We start from the raw sequence: 16677 nt of genomic DNA, 5'->3' as shown, positions 1-16677 counted from the left end.
CCCTGCGATCGCTAACAGTTTTTTTGGTAGTATTTTGGTGAACTGGCAAGCACCAGCCCCAAGTAGCGTCAGATTAGCGCCAGTACCGCTAACACCCACGCACGCACCGTACACCTCCCTTAGTGGTATAGTATCTGAACGGATCAATATCTGATCTGATCAGATCTATACTGGCGTCCCCAGCAGTTTAGGGTTCCCAAAAACGCAGTGTTAGCGGGATCAGCCCAGATACCTGCTAGCACCTGCATTTTGCCCCTCCTCCCGGCCCAGCCCACCCAAGTGCAGTATCGATCGATCACTGTCACTTACAAAACACTTAACGCATAACTGCAGCGTTCGCAGAGTCAGGCCTGATCCCTGCGATCGCTAACAGTTTTTTTTGTAGCTTTTTATTGAATTGGCAAGCGCCAGTGGCCTAGAAAGCCCCCCCCCACCGTCTTCCGTGTTTTTCTCTGGCTCTCCTGTCTCAACAGGGAACCTGAGAATGCAGCCGGTGATTCAGCCAGCTGACCATAGAGCTGATCAGAGACCAGAGTGGCTCCAAACATCTCTATGGCCTAAGAAACCGGAAGCTACGAGCATTTTATTACTTAGATTTCGCCGGATGTAAATAGCGCCATTGGGAAATTGGGGAAGCATTTTATCACACCGATCTTGGTGTCATCATATGCTTTGAGGGCAGAGGAGAGATCTAGGGTCTAATAGACCCCAATTTTTTCAAAAAAGAGTACCTGTCACTACCTATTGCTATCATAGGGGATATTTACATTCCCCGAGATAACAATAAAAATGATTAAAAAAAAAAAATGAAAGGAACAGTTTAAAAATAAGATAAAAAAGCAAAAAAAATAATAAAGAAAAAAAAAAAAAAAAAAAAGCACCCCTGTCGCCCCCTGCTCTCGCGCTAAGGCGAACTCAAGCGGCGGTCTGTCGTCAAACGTAAACAGCAATTGCACCATGCATGTGAGGTATCGCCGCGAAGGTCAGATCGAGGGCAGTAATTTTTGCAGTAGACCTCCTCTGTAAATCTAAAGTGGTAACCTGTAAAGGCTTTTAAAGGCTTTTAAAAATGTATTTATTTTGTTGCCACTGCACGTTTGTGCGCAATTTTAAAGCATGTCATGTTTGGTATCCATGTACTCGGCCTAAGATCATCTTTTTTATTTCATCAAACATTTGGGCAATATAGTGTGTTTTAGTGCATTAAAATTTAAAAAAGTGTGTTTTTTCCCCAAAAAATGCGTTTGAAAAATCGCTGCGCAAATACTGTGTGAAAAAAAAAAATGAAACACCCACCATTTTAATCTGTAGGGCATTTGCTTTAAAAAAACATATAATGTTTGGGGGTTCAAAGTAATTTTTTTGCAAAAAAAAAAAAAAACTTTTTCATGTAAACAATGAGTGTCAGAAAGGGCTTTGTCTTCAAGTGGTTAGAAGAGTTGGTGATGTGTGACATAAACTTTTAAATGTTGTGCATAAAATGCCAGGACAGTTCAAAACCCCCCCAAATGACCCCATTTTGGAAAGTAGACACCCCAAGCTATTTGCTGAGAGGCATGTCGAGTCCATGGAATATTTTATATTGCGACACAAGTTGCGGGAAAGAGACAAATTTTTTTTTTTTTTTTTTTTTTTGCACAAAGTTGTCACTAAATGATATATTGCTCAAACATGCCATGGGAATATGTGAAATTACACCCCAAAATACATTCTGCTGCTTCTCCTGAGTACGGGGATACCACATGTGTGAGACTTTTTGGGAGCCTAGCCGCGTATGGGATCCCGAAAACCAAGCACCGCCTTCAGGCTTTCTAAGGGCGTGAATTTTTGATTTCACTCTTCACTGCCTATCACAGTTTCCGAGGCCATGGAAAGCCCAGGTGGCACAAAACCCCCCCAAATGACCCCATTTTGGAAAGTAGACACCCAAAGCTATTTGCTGAGAGGTATAGTGAGTATTTTGCAGACCTCACTTTTTGTCACAAAGTTTTGAAAATTGAAAAAAGAAAAAAAAAAAAGTTTTTTCTTGTCTTTCTTCATTTTCAAAAACAAATGAGAGCTGCAAAATACTCACCATGCCTCTCAGCAAATAGCTTGGGGTGTCTACTTTCCAAAATGGGGTCATTTGGGGGGGGTTTTGTGCCACCTGGGCATTCCATGGCCTCCGAAACTGTGATAGGCAGTGAAGAGTGAAATCAAAAATTTTCACCCTTAGAAATCCTGAAGGCGGTGCTTGGTTTTCGGGGCCCCGTACGCGGCTAGGCTCCCAAAAAGTCCCACACATGTGGTATCCCCATACTCAGGAGAAGCAGCTAAATGTATTTTGGGGTGCAATTCCACATATGCCCATGGCCTGTGTGAGCAATATATCTTTTAGTGACAACTTTGTGCAAAAAAAAAAAAAAAGTGTCACTTTCCCGCAACTTGTGTCAAAATATAAAATATTCCATGGACTCAATATGCCTCTCAGCAAATAGCTTGGGGTGTCTACTTTCCAAAATGGGGTCATTTGGGGGGGTTTTGTGCCACCTGGGCATTCCATGGCCTCCGAAACTGTGATAGGCAGTGAAGAGTGAAATCAAAAATTTACACCCTTAGAAATCCTGAAGGCGGTGCTTGGTTTTCGGGGCCCCGTACGCGGCTAAGCTCCCAAAAAGTCCCACACATGTGGTATCCCCGTACTCAGGAGAAGCAGCTGAATGTATTTTGGGGTGCAATTCCACATAGGCCCATGGCCTGTGTGAGCAATATATCATTTAGTGACAACTTTTTGTAAATATTTTTTTTTTTTTTGTCATTATTCAATCACTTGGGACAAAAAAAATAAATATTCAATGGGTTCAACATGCCTCTCAGCAATTTCCTTGGGGTGTCTACTTTCCAAAATGGGGTCATTTGGGGGGGTTTTGTACTGCCCTGCCATTTTAGCACCTCAAGAAATGACATAGGCAGTCATAAACTAAAAGCTGTGTAAATTACAGAAAATGTACCCTAGTTTGTAGACGCTATAACTTTTGCGCAAACCAATAAAAATATGCTTATTGACATTTTTTTTTACCAAAGACATGTGGCCAAATACATTATGGCCTAAATGTATGACTAAAATTTAGTTTATTGGATTTTTTTTATAACAAAAAGTAGAAAATATCATTTTTTTTTCAAAATTTTCGGTCTTTTTCCGTTTATAGCGCAAAAAATAAAAACTGCAGAGGTGATCAAATACCATCAAAAGAAAGCTCTATTTGTGGGAAGAAAAGGACGCAAATTTTGTTTGGGTACAGCATTGCATGACCGCGCAATTAGCAGTTAAAGCGACGCAGTGCCAAATTGGAAAAAGACCTCTGGTCCTTAGGCAGCATAATGGTCCGGGGCTCAAGTGGTTAAAATCACATAAAAACCTCCAGAGTAGCACCACCATGTCCACATACACAGTGCCTGACTGGTCATAACTATCAGCTCCTCCTTTCTAGATGCGTATCGGCCAATCACAGGCCTTCCTCAGTAGATGGGTGGGCTGATTCCTCTAAGCTAATTTGTAGTGTATCGTTGCTATAACAACCCTCCAGGCATCGCCACAGCTCAGTCTGCAGTGCAGAAAGAACCTCTCTCTGCCTGTGTCTCCAGGACACACAAATACCAAGACCAGGAAGTGTGTCCCTCTCACTGCTAAATTGCAGTAAGATCTAAAGCTTTCTAAGCACCCGCAGACCTACATGACAATCTCCGTTTACAATCTATCATAAGCTAACCATAATTACATACAAAACTATTTATTATAAACCAACAAAATTATATATATGTTACGGGACTAAATTTATTTAAAATTACTATTCAAATTTTAAATATAAACAGCGTACTTCATATGTCTATGTATATATAGGTTCAACACTCCCATAACAAACACATAGACACATATAAATTAAAAATATACATACACATATACATACATACATACATATATACACAGGATTTGGAATTTACTCATTTCAATAGATTTTTATTGAGTTTTTAATACAAAGATAGGAAGAAAACAATTCACTTGCTACAAAAACAGAGGTTCCTCCTAATTTATGTGAGTCTAGCTCAATCTGAACAAGCAACATATATGATTATGTTTGGTAATATACATAATGGTACGTTTGCTTTAATTTTTACATTTAGTTTACGAAGCAGGCGGAGAGGAAATGGGAGGTAGGGAGGGTAGGATGGGGGGAGGGGGGAGGGTAGGGAGGGGTGGGAGGGAGATAGAGAAGGGGGAACTGGGGATTGGGGAAAGTAAGGGTGACAATAAGCATGGGGGGGAATCACCAGCACATCAAATGAGGAATTTTCAGAACAGTATAGAAAATAAGCTACAAAACAGTCTATTACATAGCAATTCACATGTGTACTTTACATTTTGGATGTGTCAACCAGTGGGACCACTGTACAGAAAATTTATTTAGTTGCATATTTTTCCTAGCTATTATCTTTTCCAATTCGCACTGTTGATTGAGATCTGCAATTGTATTAGATATGGAGGGTGTTTCTCCGGTTTACCATAACCTAGTGATATTTAGTTTAGCTGCTAGCAGAAGATGTGTTATGACAGTTCTGGTGTTTAAGTGGTATTTTTCTAGCCCTACATGAAGCAACGCTAATGAAGGGGTAGGAGTAGTAGGCAGGCCAGAGATAGTAGAGATCAATGTGAATATTTGTCTCCAAAATGAGGTAAGGGATTTGCAGTACCATAGTATGTGGGCTATGTAACCTATGCTGCCGCAATTCCTCCAACAGCATGATGAGCTTCCTTGATATATCTTCGATGACTGGTAGGGTGTTAGATACCACCTGTGTAGGGTTTTTTGGTAGGTCATCCAATGGTTGGAACAGTGAGATGCAGTGGAGGTGACCCTAAAGGCTCGTTGCCACATTTCAGGGGTAATGTGGACCCTAAGCTCCTCAGACCATTTGGTTAGAGTGGGAATTTGCGAGAAGGGGCAATCATCATTTAGTAAGGTGTAGAACAAGGTTATTCCTTTTTTGGGGTATGGGGGACGTGTTTAAAATTGGAACATTGGTTTTGGCAGCATGGTTGTATAGGGAAGTTTTGAGGATTTGAGAAAGTGGGAGATTCTCATATAGGTGTAGAGTTCTGAATGCGGGAGATTAAATTCCTGTTGGAGGTTCTCAAATGATTTTATTGACTTGTGTTTGGTAAGGTCGATAATGTTTGTGATGCTTTGTTTGTGCCATGCGGAGAGATTAAGGTCTGTTAGATGCTTGGTTAGGGCTCTAAGGGGAATAGGTATAGAGTGGGTAAGAGGGCTGGGGGTTTGTTTGGATAACATTTTTTACCATGTTAGTATAGACACTGTAACTGATTGGGGTGTGTCTTGGCTGGGAGGAGGGCATCCTGCTGCTGTTAGGAGGAGGGGCTCTAGGGGGTATTTATTCTGGGGGGACAGGGTTTCCATGATTGACCAGGTTTTTTGAGATGTTGGGTGCCACCAGTAGTATATTTGGTCTAAGATGGAGGCATGGTAGTAACTGCTAATGTGAGGGACGCCAACTCCTCCCTTTTTGTATGGTCTGTTTAAGATATAGTTGGCACATCTAGGAGGTCTTTCTCCCCATATAAATTTTGATATTTGCCTTTGGATGGAGGTTAGGAAGGATTGAGGGAGGGGTATTATAAGTGTGTGGAACAGGTACAGGAGTTTTGGTAGTATTATCATCTTAAGGGTAGAGATCCTACCTATTTTGGAGAGGCCTGTTGAGCGTAGTGAGCAGAATAGTTGAGGGAGTTTTTGGAGAAAGGTCTGGTAATTAAGTGTAAATAATTGTTTTAGAGTAGGTGTTATTTGTATTCCCAGATAAGGAATAGAGTTGTTTACCCAAGTGTATGGAGTGATATTTCTAAGGTGAGATTCCAATTGTGTGGGAGGGCACAAGGGCATTATTACAGATTTTGATACGTTGATCTTGTAATAGCAGACCTTGCTAAATTGAAGGATAATTTCTTGTATCTTCTGGAGGGATTGGCTAGGAGTTGTATGGGCAGTTTTAGTAAAAAGTTCACTGGTAATAGCGACTGCAACTGTGGTCTCAAAGTGGGTCAGATAATCATGCAATTTAAGGTATTGGTAGTCTCAATGAGGGGCTGGTGAGCCCAGGGGTGTAGAACAAATAAAAAATGGGAACTCTTTATCAAGTAAGCTCAATGTGCAGTAACTACTGCTGGTGTTAACTGGGGGAGAACAATGATTCTCAATGGTAGCCGTCACGGACGGGTCTACGAGAATCGAAATTGGCTTCTGCAGAGTGATCTGCTACTACCCAGCTGGATAGTAAGGTGAAAGGTGGAGGGCAATCAGGTTTTGTTAGGCATCCTGAAGGGACCAATCCTTGTCCATTTGTGAGGATGAGGGGTTGTCAGAGGATGTGGATTCCTCAGGGATGAGATGCCAGTCTCTAAGGAGTTTGAGGCCCCCAGCAAGTGGTTTCACGGTGTACGTTTTGCTTTGGTAGGTTATTAGCAATTTGACAGGGAAGCCCCACTTGTAGGGAATGTGGTGGTTCTGTAATGGTTTTGTGATAGTGGCCAATTGTCGCTGGGTATCCATTGTTGTTTTTGAGAGATCTGCGCACAGTTTGATTGTGGTGAATGGTTCTGGAAGGGCAGGTAAGCAATTTGCAGCATACATCACTTTCACTTTTGCAGTGAAAAAGTGGATACAGTGGATACAGGCAAGTATATCTCTGGGTTTTGATTCAGGAAGGTGAGGTGGTTTTGGCAGTCTATGTGCCCGATCTATTTTCCAAATCCCGGTCAATCAGTTCTGATACTATGGACCTCATTAGCTCCTGTAGGTATTGGACCAGGTTAGATTGCTGTATTGACTCTAGGATGTTGCAGAGTTTTATATTGGTCTATATAACGGTCCTCTAAATCTGCCAGTTTAAGTTTAATTGAGTGTAATTTGTCATCCTGCTCTGTATATACATCGATTAGCTCATTGTGTGCAGTGTAGAGATCTGCCATTTTAGTTTCTACATGTAGTAAACACTGATCTTGTGCTACTACAGTAGATAAGGAGGATACTGAGGCAGACAGATCTATAGAGTGTGCTTCAGTGAGATGAGCATATTCTTCATTGTCACCTCAGAGATTGGTCTGTGGCAAGTAATGCATCTATTGCTGAAAGTTGCTGGGGATCAGGGACTAGCAGGGTGAAGGAGGGATTGCTGGGCTGGGTGATATCTGTTTCATCCCTCCAGGGCTTTGATTTCACTGGGCTGACTGTGGAGGGGGAAACAGGGGGAGATGACTCACCGTCCGCCACTGGAGAGGAGAAGTGCTTCTGCTGTGTGAAGGTGAAGCCAGCGTGTGGGGAGAGGAGCCGCGCTGCTTGCTTGAGGAGGCCATCGGCACCATCTTGCCCGTGGCTCATGTCTGTAATGAGGAAGAAGTTTGTCAGCTTCTGCGGCCCTTTAAAGTGGAGTTCCACCCACTTTTATAACTCTTCAGCATCCCTCACTAAACTGTGCACTGTAAACGAATTGGATATTCTTAAATTTTTTTTCTCAGCACTTACTGTATATCTGCTGTATTCATTTTTCACTTCCTCCTCCCTGGCCGTGGCCCATCGCATCATTTCCTGTTTGCAATGCCTTCTGGGAAGGGGCGGCAACTTCCTCTGACACTGCTGTTGCTATGGAAACCTGACCTGAAACCTATTACACTGCTTGTGCTGCACTGAGCATGTGTGAGATCTGCAAGGATGAGTTCCAGGAAGAAATACAGTCTGGCTTCAGATGCCCAGACTTAAGATGGCCATGGCCTGCTGTAAGTTTATAAAATAACAAACTACTGCTATAAACTAACAAAACAGACCTTAGTTTACAGACTAGCTTTACTAGAATACATTAAGCTTGTGTATTATAGGGGTGTTTTTATTTAGAAAGTATAATTTTCAGCCGGAACACCACTTTAAGATGCTTTCTGTGCTTCAACCTCACGCCCGGAGGTAGCGGGAGGTCCCAGGAGCTATGCAGGTTGGTTTTGCCCTCAATTTCTAGGAGTCGCTCGTTGCTGGGTAGGTTTGCGGAGGTGAGAATTCAGGCTTCCATCTGCTCCGCCGGCAAGCCACATCCCCCCCAGGGGATTTGGAATTTGCATTGAGCAATTCTGGTTCACATCCTACCATGTGCTAATGTAGCATGAAGCTCAAGGCCAAAGTTGCCAACCTTTCCTTTGCTGTTGAAGAAAATGTTGTACTACTTTAAGAAAGACTCATCATTCAGGTTTGCTTCTGTTAGGCCTGCTTCACCCCTGTAGTGGTTTATCAGAATCTGGCATCCTCTGATAAGTGCTACACTGTGATTCTGTTGTTTATGTGCAATAAACTGAGTCAGCTTTCCATCCATACTTTGTGCCTGTTTTCTTGGGACTGCTGATGAAAACAATTTGTGTTAGTGGTATGTGTCCATCTGTGATCGTATTGCACTGACATAAAAGTATAGAGAATAAAATTTCTATTTTGCATGCTCGTTATAAAACACACTAGCAAGATGATGTTTGGCTGTTAAGAAGCAGAAATACAGAAAGAAATCTAAACAATGCTCCTATGTGTACACGTGGGGAAAAAAGTAACAAGAATAAACAGAATATCAGTATAAAAGTATTTCCTATGAATTTTAAGCACATTCAAATTCCTGCAGAACTATTCATCGATATGGTCAAATGTGACTATACTGTATTGTATCACTGATCTCAACCAAAGGTGAGTCTAAATCAAGTACAGGTAACAGAACAGTTGTAATTATAGCCAACATAGACCAATTATGTGGATATACAGTATGTTGCCAAACAAGAAGAGGTGGGGAGGAGGCAGTAGGTTAGGGATTTAACTTTAAAAAGCATACGTTCATCTTTACAGAAAAAGTAATAAATGCACATATTTTTGCAGAAAAAAGTGTGCATTTATTATTTTTTTCCTGCAGGAGCCTGAAAAGCATTGCACCAATGCTATCACATAGGTGTAATATGGGCTCATGCAGAAATGTCCTTTGGCTTTCATCCCAGACCACTGTAAGGGCTTTCTGTTTAAAAGCTGAAGGACATGTCAGTGGACTATGCGAGTGCTCACCAGTGCCCCTGCAACCCTTTGAAACTATACATCCATCTACCATGGTTGTGATTTTTTCATGCACAGAAATCTCTGAATAGATGATGGGCCTGTGTGGGTGGAGACCCACAGAGCCACGTTGTTTTTAAAAAGTGACATCAGGTGCAGAGAGAAGAAACCTTGCCTGCTGTCACAAGGATGAGGGGATCCCTAAATATGACCATGTTCCAAAGGTGAACTTAGCCTTAAATCTTTAATTTTACAGCCAACTAATCAATGTCTTTTTAACATCACCTTGTCTTTTTAGGGGTAAATGTTCTTTGGGCCCTAGGAGTACTAGTTGTAGTAGTAATAATAATTAAATATTGTAACAGTGAATTTAATAAAAATAATTATTACTATTATTTTATTTTTTATAATATGGCACAATTACTATAAGCTTTCATATACAAACACCTTTAAACTACATTTTTGCAGAACTTTTGAAGATTTTTTAGCAGTGAAAAATAGTCTGTAATAATAAGTCCACATGAAAACCAAAACCAAAACTCAACAAAAATATCACAAAAGTTGCAAAAAATTAGGTCTTGATTCACCAAATTGTGCAAAAGTAAATATCCAAAGTGCAAGTGCTTGCCTCCACCAGTGTGCTCTGGCCACTCACCTCATATTCTGACCTCTGTTTTACCAGCGGGTCAGAATCAGCAGGTCCCTTTATAGGGTAATCAAGAGATCGCTCTGGCGTCCTGTTGGTGTTCTAATTTTCTGTATCTCCCACCCACTCCTCCCTGATGGTTCATGGTATTTTATATATCTTTTTGATGTGTGATATTTTATCAATTTATTTTTGATTATTCACCGGTAGCACAGCACTGTGTTTAATTGTATGTTTATAAGAAGTGGAGTGAGCACACTTTTTTCACTGACAGCAGCAACTGGGTGACTTTCAAATTTTTAAACACTTATTTATATTGGTCTGCAGGATTGCACTGATAGATCATTGATTATAATCTACTAAATAGGCAGGAGGACTACTAAGTACTGCTTAGACACCCAATAGGCTTTACCACAGCCAAACAGATGTTGATTCCTGCACAGAGAAAAGAAGAGGTCAGATGTGATTAGCAACAATCAGAAAGACTCCTTCTGTGCATTATATGGCTGGAGTTGTGTTAATAGCGAGTGTGGCCAATGCGTGCTAAAGGTGGGAAGGGCTTAACAGAGTTTGAATGAATAAAACCTGAGCCTACTCTGCCCAGAGACAAGAGTGTTTAACCCAGATTTTCAAGAATGCATAATTCATGGAGTGCACTGCTCAGGAATAAGCACAGCACAGAATGCCTCCCAAGCCAAAAAATTACCCACTCCTTCTCAATACAACCCCTACCCCTATGACAAATCCCATTCCATCACTAATTTCCTCTCTCCTCCCTGGATTGGAATTGGTACTTAGATCTGGTACTGCATTCTATCTGCTGGTGAGTTCCCCGCTTTCCAACGCCACAGCAGCCCTCTTTTTTTTCTTCTATAAGTCACTAAAACTCACAAATGACCTACTAACTGCAAAAACCAACGGACACTATTCTGTACTCCTACTTCTGTATCTTTCAGCTGCCTTTGACACGGTTGGCCACCCCCTCCTCCTCAAAAAACTTTACTCCCTCGGTCTCCATGACTGTGCTCTTCAGTGGCTCTCATCCTACCTATCCCAACGCACCTTCAGTGTCACTTACAATTCTACTTCCTCCACTCCTCTTCCCTTCTCTGTCGGGGTCCCCCAAGGTTCTGTTCTTGGACCTCTTTTATTTTCAATCTACACCTCTTCCCTGGGTCAGCTGATAGCTTCTCACGGCTTTCAATATAATTTCTACGCTGACGACACACAAATCTATCTCTCCACCCCTCAACTCACTCCATCAGTCTCCTCACGCATCACTAACTTACTAACCGACATATCTGTATGGATGTCACACCACTTCCTCAAACTCAACTTGTCCAAAACCGAGCTTACAATATTTCCTCCCCCACGTGCCTCTTCCCCTGACTTGTCTGTCAAGAGCAATGGCACAACCATCCACCCGTCCCCACATGTCAGGGTACTAGGTGTTATCCTGGATTCTGAACTCTCCTTTTGGCCCCACATCCAATCACTTTCCAAAGCTTGCCACCTCAACCTCCGCAACATCTCTAAACTACGTCCCTTTCTAACCAATGAAACCACAAAGCTCCTGATTCACTCCCTGGTTATCTCTCGCCTCGACTACTGCAACTCCTTCCTCATTGCCTTACCTTTCAATAGACTATCCCCCTTCAGTCCATCATGAATGCTGCTACCAGACTCATCCACCTTACAAACCGCTCAGTGTCTGCTACCCCTCTCTGCCAATCCCTCCATTGGCTGCCACTCGCCCAACGAATTAAATTCAAAATACTAACAGCAAGTTACAAAGCTATCCACAACTCTGCCCCCAGCTACATCACTAGCCTAGTCTCAAAATACCAACCTAATTGCCCTCTCCGTTCCTCCCAGGACCTCCTGCTCTCTAGCTTCCTCATCACCTCCTCCCATATCCGCCTCCAGGACTTCTCCCGAGCCTCGCCCATCCTCTGGAATTCCCTACTCCAATCTGTCAGACTGTCTCCAAATTTATCCACTTTTAGGCGATCCCTGAAAACGTTCCTTTTCATAGAAGCCTATCCTGCCTCCATCTAACAACTGCACTATTTTCTCCATTAGCTCATCCCCCACAGCTATTACCCTTTTGTATAACTTGACCCTCCCTCCTAGATTGTAAGCTCTAATGAGCAGGGCCCTCTGATTCCTCCTGTATTGAATTGTATTGTACTTGTACTGTCCTCCCTAATGTTGTAAAGCGCTGCGTAAACTGTTGGCACTATATAAATCCTGTATAATAATAATAATACATTAGGCAAAAATGAATAATCTTAACAATACATGATCAAAAAAATGCAATTTAGACAATAGGGATTCAAAAGAGGCATATTTGGGGTCATGTTGACATGCTGTGTCATCACTGGAGGCTCATTTGGACTGGTCAGGTATAAGGAGAAGCTTTAAGTGCAGGGGTTAGTAGTAAATAACACAAAGTTCAAAGGTCAGTAGTATGTAACACAGTGCAGGTGTCAGTAGTATCTAACACAGAGTTCAGAAGTCAGTAGTAAGTAATGCAGAGTGCAGTGGTCAATGATAAGTAACCCGGGGTGCATGGATTAGCAGCAAGAAATGCAAAGCACAGAATTTAGGAGTATGAAATGTAAAAAGAAAAACAGACAGTGCAGGGACCAGTGGTAAGTAATGCAGGATGCAGGGATCAAAAGAAAGTAAGACAGTGTGCAGGGGTCAGTAGTGACTAACAAAGAGTTTAAAAGGTCAGTGTTAAGTAATGCATAGTACATGGGTCAGTGATAAGTAACCCAGAGTGCAGGGATTAAAAGTATGGACTACAGTAAGAAAAACAGTGCTGGGATCACTAGTAAGTAATGAAGAGTGCAAGGATCAGAAGTAAGTTAAACAGAGTGCAGGGCTCAGTAATATGTAACACAGAGTTCAGAGGTCAGTAGTAAGTAATGCAGAGTAGAGGGTTTAGGAACAAGTAATGCAGAGTGCAGACAATAGTAGAGTGCAAGGATCCATAGTAGGTCAGCCAGAGTGCACAAATCAGCATTAATAATGCAAGATTTTTCAGTCAGAAGTAAGTAACACAGAGAGTAGAAGTTAGCAGTAAGTAACACAGTGCAGGAGTCAGCAGTACGTAACACAGAGTGAAGGGGTCAGTAGTAAGTAATGCAGAGAATGAATATGAGGCACTAAAGGTAATAGTTACTAACCATTTAAGCGTCTGTTACTGATTACTTCCAAAATTAGTAAAAACCTGTCTATTATTGGCCCAGTCACCCAGTGGATCTGCCTTAGCAGCTTAGATAACTGCACAGCCTGGAAGCCAATTCAGACCCCCTCTCCTCCCGCCTACTCCTACTCAAAGCAAAGGCAGCCAATAACAAAATAAATAAATGAAGAAAACAGTTAGACTGTTTCCAGTTAGATTGTCTTGCATAAGACAGGGACACCATTTGAGAAACTAGAAGGAATCTGGGGAAACTTTGTTCCAGAAACAGCACCCCAAAACTGGGGACTACGCCTAGAAACCTGGGATGTCTGGTCACCTTACTTAATACAGTAGTGGATTTGTGTTATAGCATGCACACAATTTTTGTGTGTTCAATTTGCAACAATAACCAACCCACTATGCCCCCCCAGACCACATGAAAGCTACATATACTTACTGTGGCTTTAGTTTTGCTGCTAATGTTAACGTATTTATTGTATGTATTATATTGGGTAACATATAAATTAATCCAATAATGATTTTTAAAACACCCATAGCACTGTATGGTTCTTTTATTTGCTCCAATTTGGTCTGTTAAATATACCATTGAAAATGTTTCATATTATCTTTTTGACAAGTGTCAATTTGATTTTGCCGTAAATCTTGTGAACTGATAACTTCTATTGTTCTCTGCCCATACACAAGGAGGGTTTATGGAAATGAGCAGGTGGGGCAATAAAGAGAGAGCTATGTTTTAAGTAATCTCTCAGAAATTAAATAGGCATAGCTGACACCACATTCAGACCTAAAAAATGTGTTGTCACGTCAAACAGGAAAGTAGGGACACACTATGTCTGGCAAATGAACAGTTATTTTTCTGTATTTTCAACAACCTTAAAGGCATAAGAAGTAGTACTAATTTTATTTCATTATTATTTTGCCTTCATAAACAAGATCCTGTGTTATTGTAAATGATGGCAAGTCATACACAGTCCCCACTGACCCATCCTTCCAATTAACCACTTGCTGCTCCACTCCTGCAGACACACTGCAAGAGTGTCTCTACGGGCAGGCTCGGTCACGTATATATACATGATTTCCTGTAATCGGTTATGTGATCATTTTCCAAAAAGTTTTGACAAAAAAAATGTACAACTTTAAAAAACTCACCATGCTTCTTACTAAATGCCTCAGACTGCTTACTTTCCAAAAAGGTGTCATTTGGGGGTATGTGTACTGTCCTAGAATTTGGGGTCCTCAAGAAATGACATCAGTACATTAGCATTGATCAGTTTTGAATTACCTGTGTATACCATAGTTTGTAGATGCTATAACCTTTACAGAAACCAATTAATATACACTTATCAGGATCATTTTTGCTAAAATGATAATTACTGGTTGCTCTGCACTTCAAAGCTAGCAATTAGTGAATATTCACAACACATATGGAACAAAGGAATATAACATGTAGTATTAATTAATTGCTATTGATAACACAGTGCTCCAAATTTGTGTTATTGGTTGCTACTACTTGTAACTGCATATACATTGATTTCTAGTGATAAATTGCAGATAATTGCCGGCAGGATTAGTGGTAAAGTCACACTTATGCCGTGTACACACGATCGGACTTTATGGCATACTTGGTCCGGTGTACCGGATTTCGTCGGACAATTCGATCGTGTGTGGGCTCCAGCGGACTTTGTTTTCTCAAAAGTTTGACGGACTTAGATTTGAAACATGTTTCAAATCTGTCCAATGGACTCGAGTCCAGTCGAAAAGTCAGCTCGTCTGTATGCTAGTCCGATGGACAAAAACCGACGCTAGGGCAGCTATTGGCTACTGGCTATAACATTCCCCTATGGCGGGATTTTTAAGGCACTACCATAAATGATACGATATAAATACAAAAATACATTTTTATTACAAAAATCGAAAAAGGACAATAAATTGACAAAATATACAAATCAAATACAAACAATATGTACAATTGGATACATCAAAAGCAAAAACATGTAGTTTTGGATACAAATTGCATAACAATGGAAAGAAAGCCAAAAGTTGAAATGTAATAAGTCTCACTGAACCGACGTGTTTCAAAGAATCCTTCATCAGGGTTCATCAAGTGAGAGTTACCATCTAAGGGAGTACAGAGTTAAAAAGAGTAACATCACACACAAATCAGATGACAATCCCCCACACCCAGTGAAGGTCTGTGTGAGAGTCATACTCACTTCCAAAGTACAAATGCTATAAGGGAATCCAAGGCATAAAATCAACTTCACAAAGGTCTCCCAGGCCATGTGCATATAAAGATAGACTAATGGCTGGCCATACAGAGTGGTATTATCGATAACTGGTGCATCAGATGAAGTCCCAATTAGTGCTGAGGAACGCCGCACCTGAAGGTTTGGCGCGGCGTTTGTGTGCAGGCTGGGGTCCAAAAGTCTCCGGACCTGAAACCAAGGACACAACCACATGAGTGATGATAGTTTGAGTGGTCAAAATATGCAGTAATAACTGCTGGGATCGAAAATATGTCATTGAGACCTTTGTGAAGTTGATTTTATGCCTTGGATACCCTTATAGCATTTGTACTTTGGAAGTGAGTATGACTCTCACACAGACCTTCACTGGGTGTGGGGGGATTGTCATCTGATTTGTGTGTGATGTTAATTACTCTTTTTAACTCGGTACTCCCTTAGATGGTAAATCTCACTTGATGAACCCTGATGAAGGATTCTCTGAAACGCGTCGGTTCAGTGAGACTTATTACATTTCAACTTTTGGCTTTCTTGCCATTGTTATGCAATTTGTATCCAAAACTATGTGTTTTTGCTTTTGATGTATCCAATTGTACATATTGTTTGTATTTGATTTGTATATTTTGTCAATTTATTGTCCTTTTTCGATTTTTGTAATAAAAATTTATTTTTGTATTTATACCGTATCATTTATGGTAGTGCCTTAAAAATCCCGCCATAGGGGAATGTTTTGGTCTCTTTCAGACTCATGGGATGTGGCACACCTCTTTTGAACTACTCTCTGTCAGAATCTCTCTTTTTTGGCTACTGGCTATGAACTTCCTTGTTTTAGTCCGGTCGTACGTCATCACGTACAAATCCGTCGGACTTTGATTGATTGTGTGTAGGTAAGTCCGTTCATTCGGAAAGTCCGTTGAAAGTACACTGGACAAAGTCTGCCGTAAAGTCCGCTCGTGTGTACGCGGCATAAGGCTACTTTCACACTGGGGCATTGGGGGCGTCGATGGTAAAGCGCCGCTATTTTTAGCGCACTTTACTGTCTTTTGTGGCGCTTTTTCGGCCACTAGCAGGGGGCACTTATATCCCCCACTAACGGCTGAAAAAGGGTTAAAAGCATCCACAAAGTGCCACTGTGTATACACCGCTCCTACAGTGTATCAAAGATGCTGCTTGCAGGACTGTTTTTAGCGTCCTGCCAACGCACCGCTCCAGTGTGAAAGCACTCAGGCTTTCCCACTGGAGTGAGAGGAGAGGCTCTTTACAGGTGCTTTGCAGGCGCTATTTTTAGCGCTATAGTGCCTGTAAAGCGCCTCAGTGTGAAAGCAGCCTTAATCACCCATGTGTACTAGGATTTAGAATAAGCATCCAGCTGCAGTGTATATGGGTACTAAGTTTTGGAGATTGTGAACATAGTACACAGCAGTTATAGGTCAGATAGTGCTATGTTTATGTATA

At 41.4% G+C, this 16677-nt stretch overlaps 1 protein-coding gene across 1 annotated transcript in view; it reads left to right on the top strand.

The window, feature by feature from the left end:
* CDH18 (cadherin 18) overlaps positions 1 to 16677 on the top strand; it is a 1382204-nt gene that overhangs the window by 951377 nt on the left and 414150 nt on the right. The gene's annotated exons all lie outside the window — the stretch shown is intronic.

The sequence above is a fragment of the Aquarana catesbeiana genome, linkage group LG05 (genome assembly GCF_042186555.1).
Source record: "Aquarana catesbeiana isolate 2022-GZ linkage group LG05, ASM4218655v1, whole genome shotgun sequence".
Taxonomy (NCBI): Eukaryota; Metazoa; Chordata; class Amphibia; order Anura; family Ranidae; genus Aquarana; species Aquarana catesbeiana.
The sequence above is the reverse complement of the archived record's forward strand: the minus strand, read 5'-3'. Positions and strand labels throughout refer to the sequence as shown.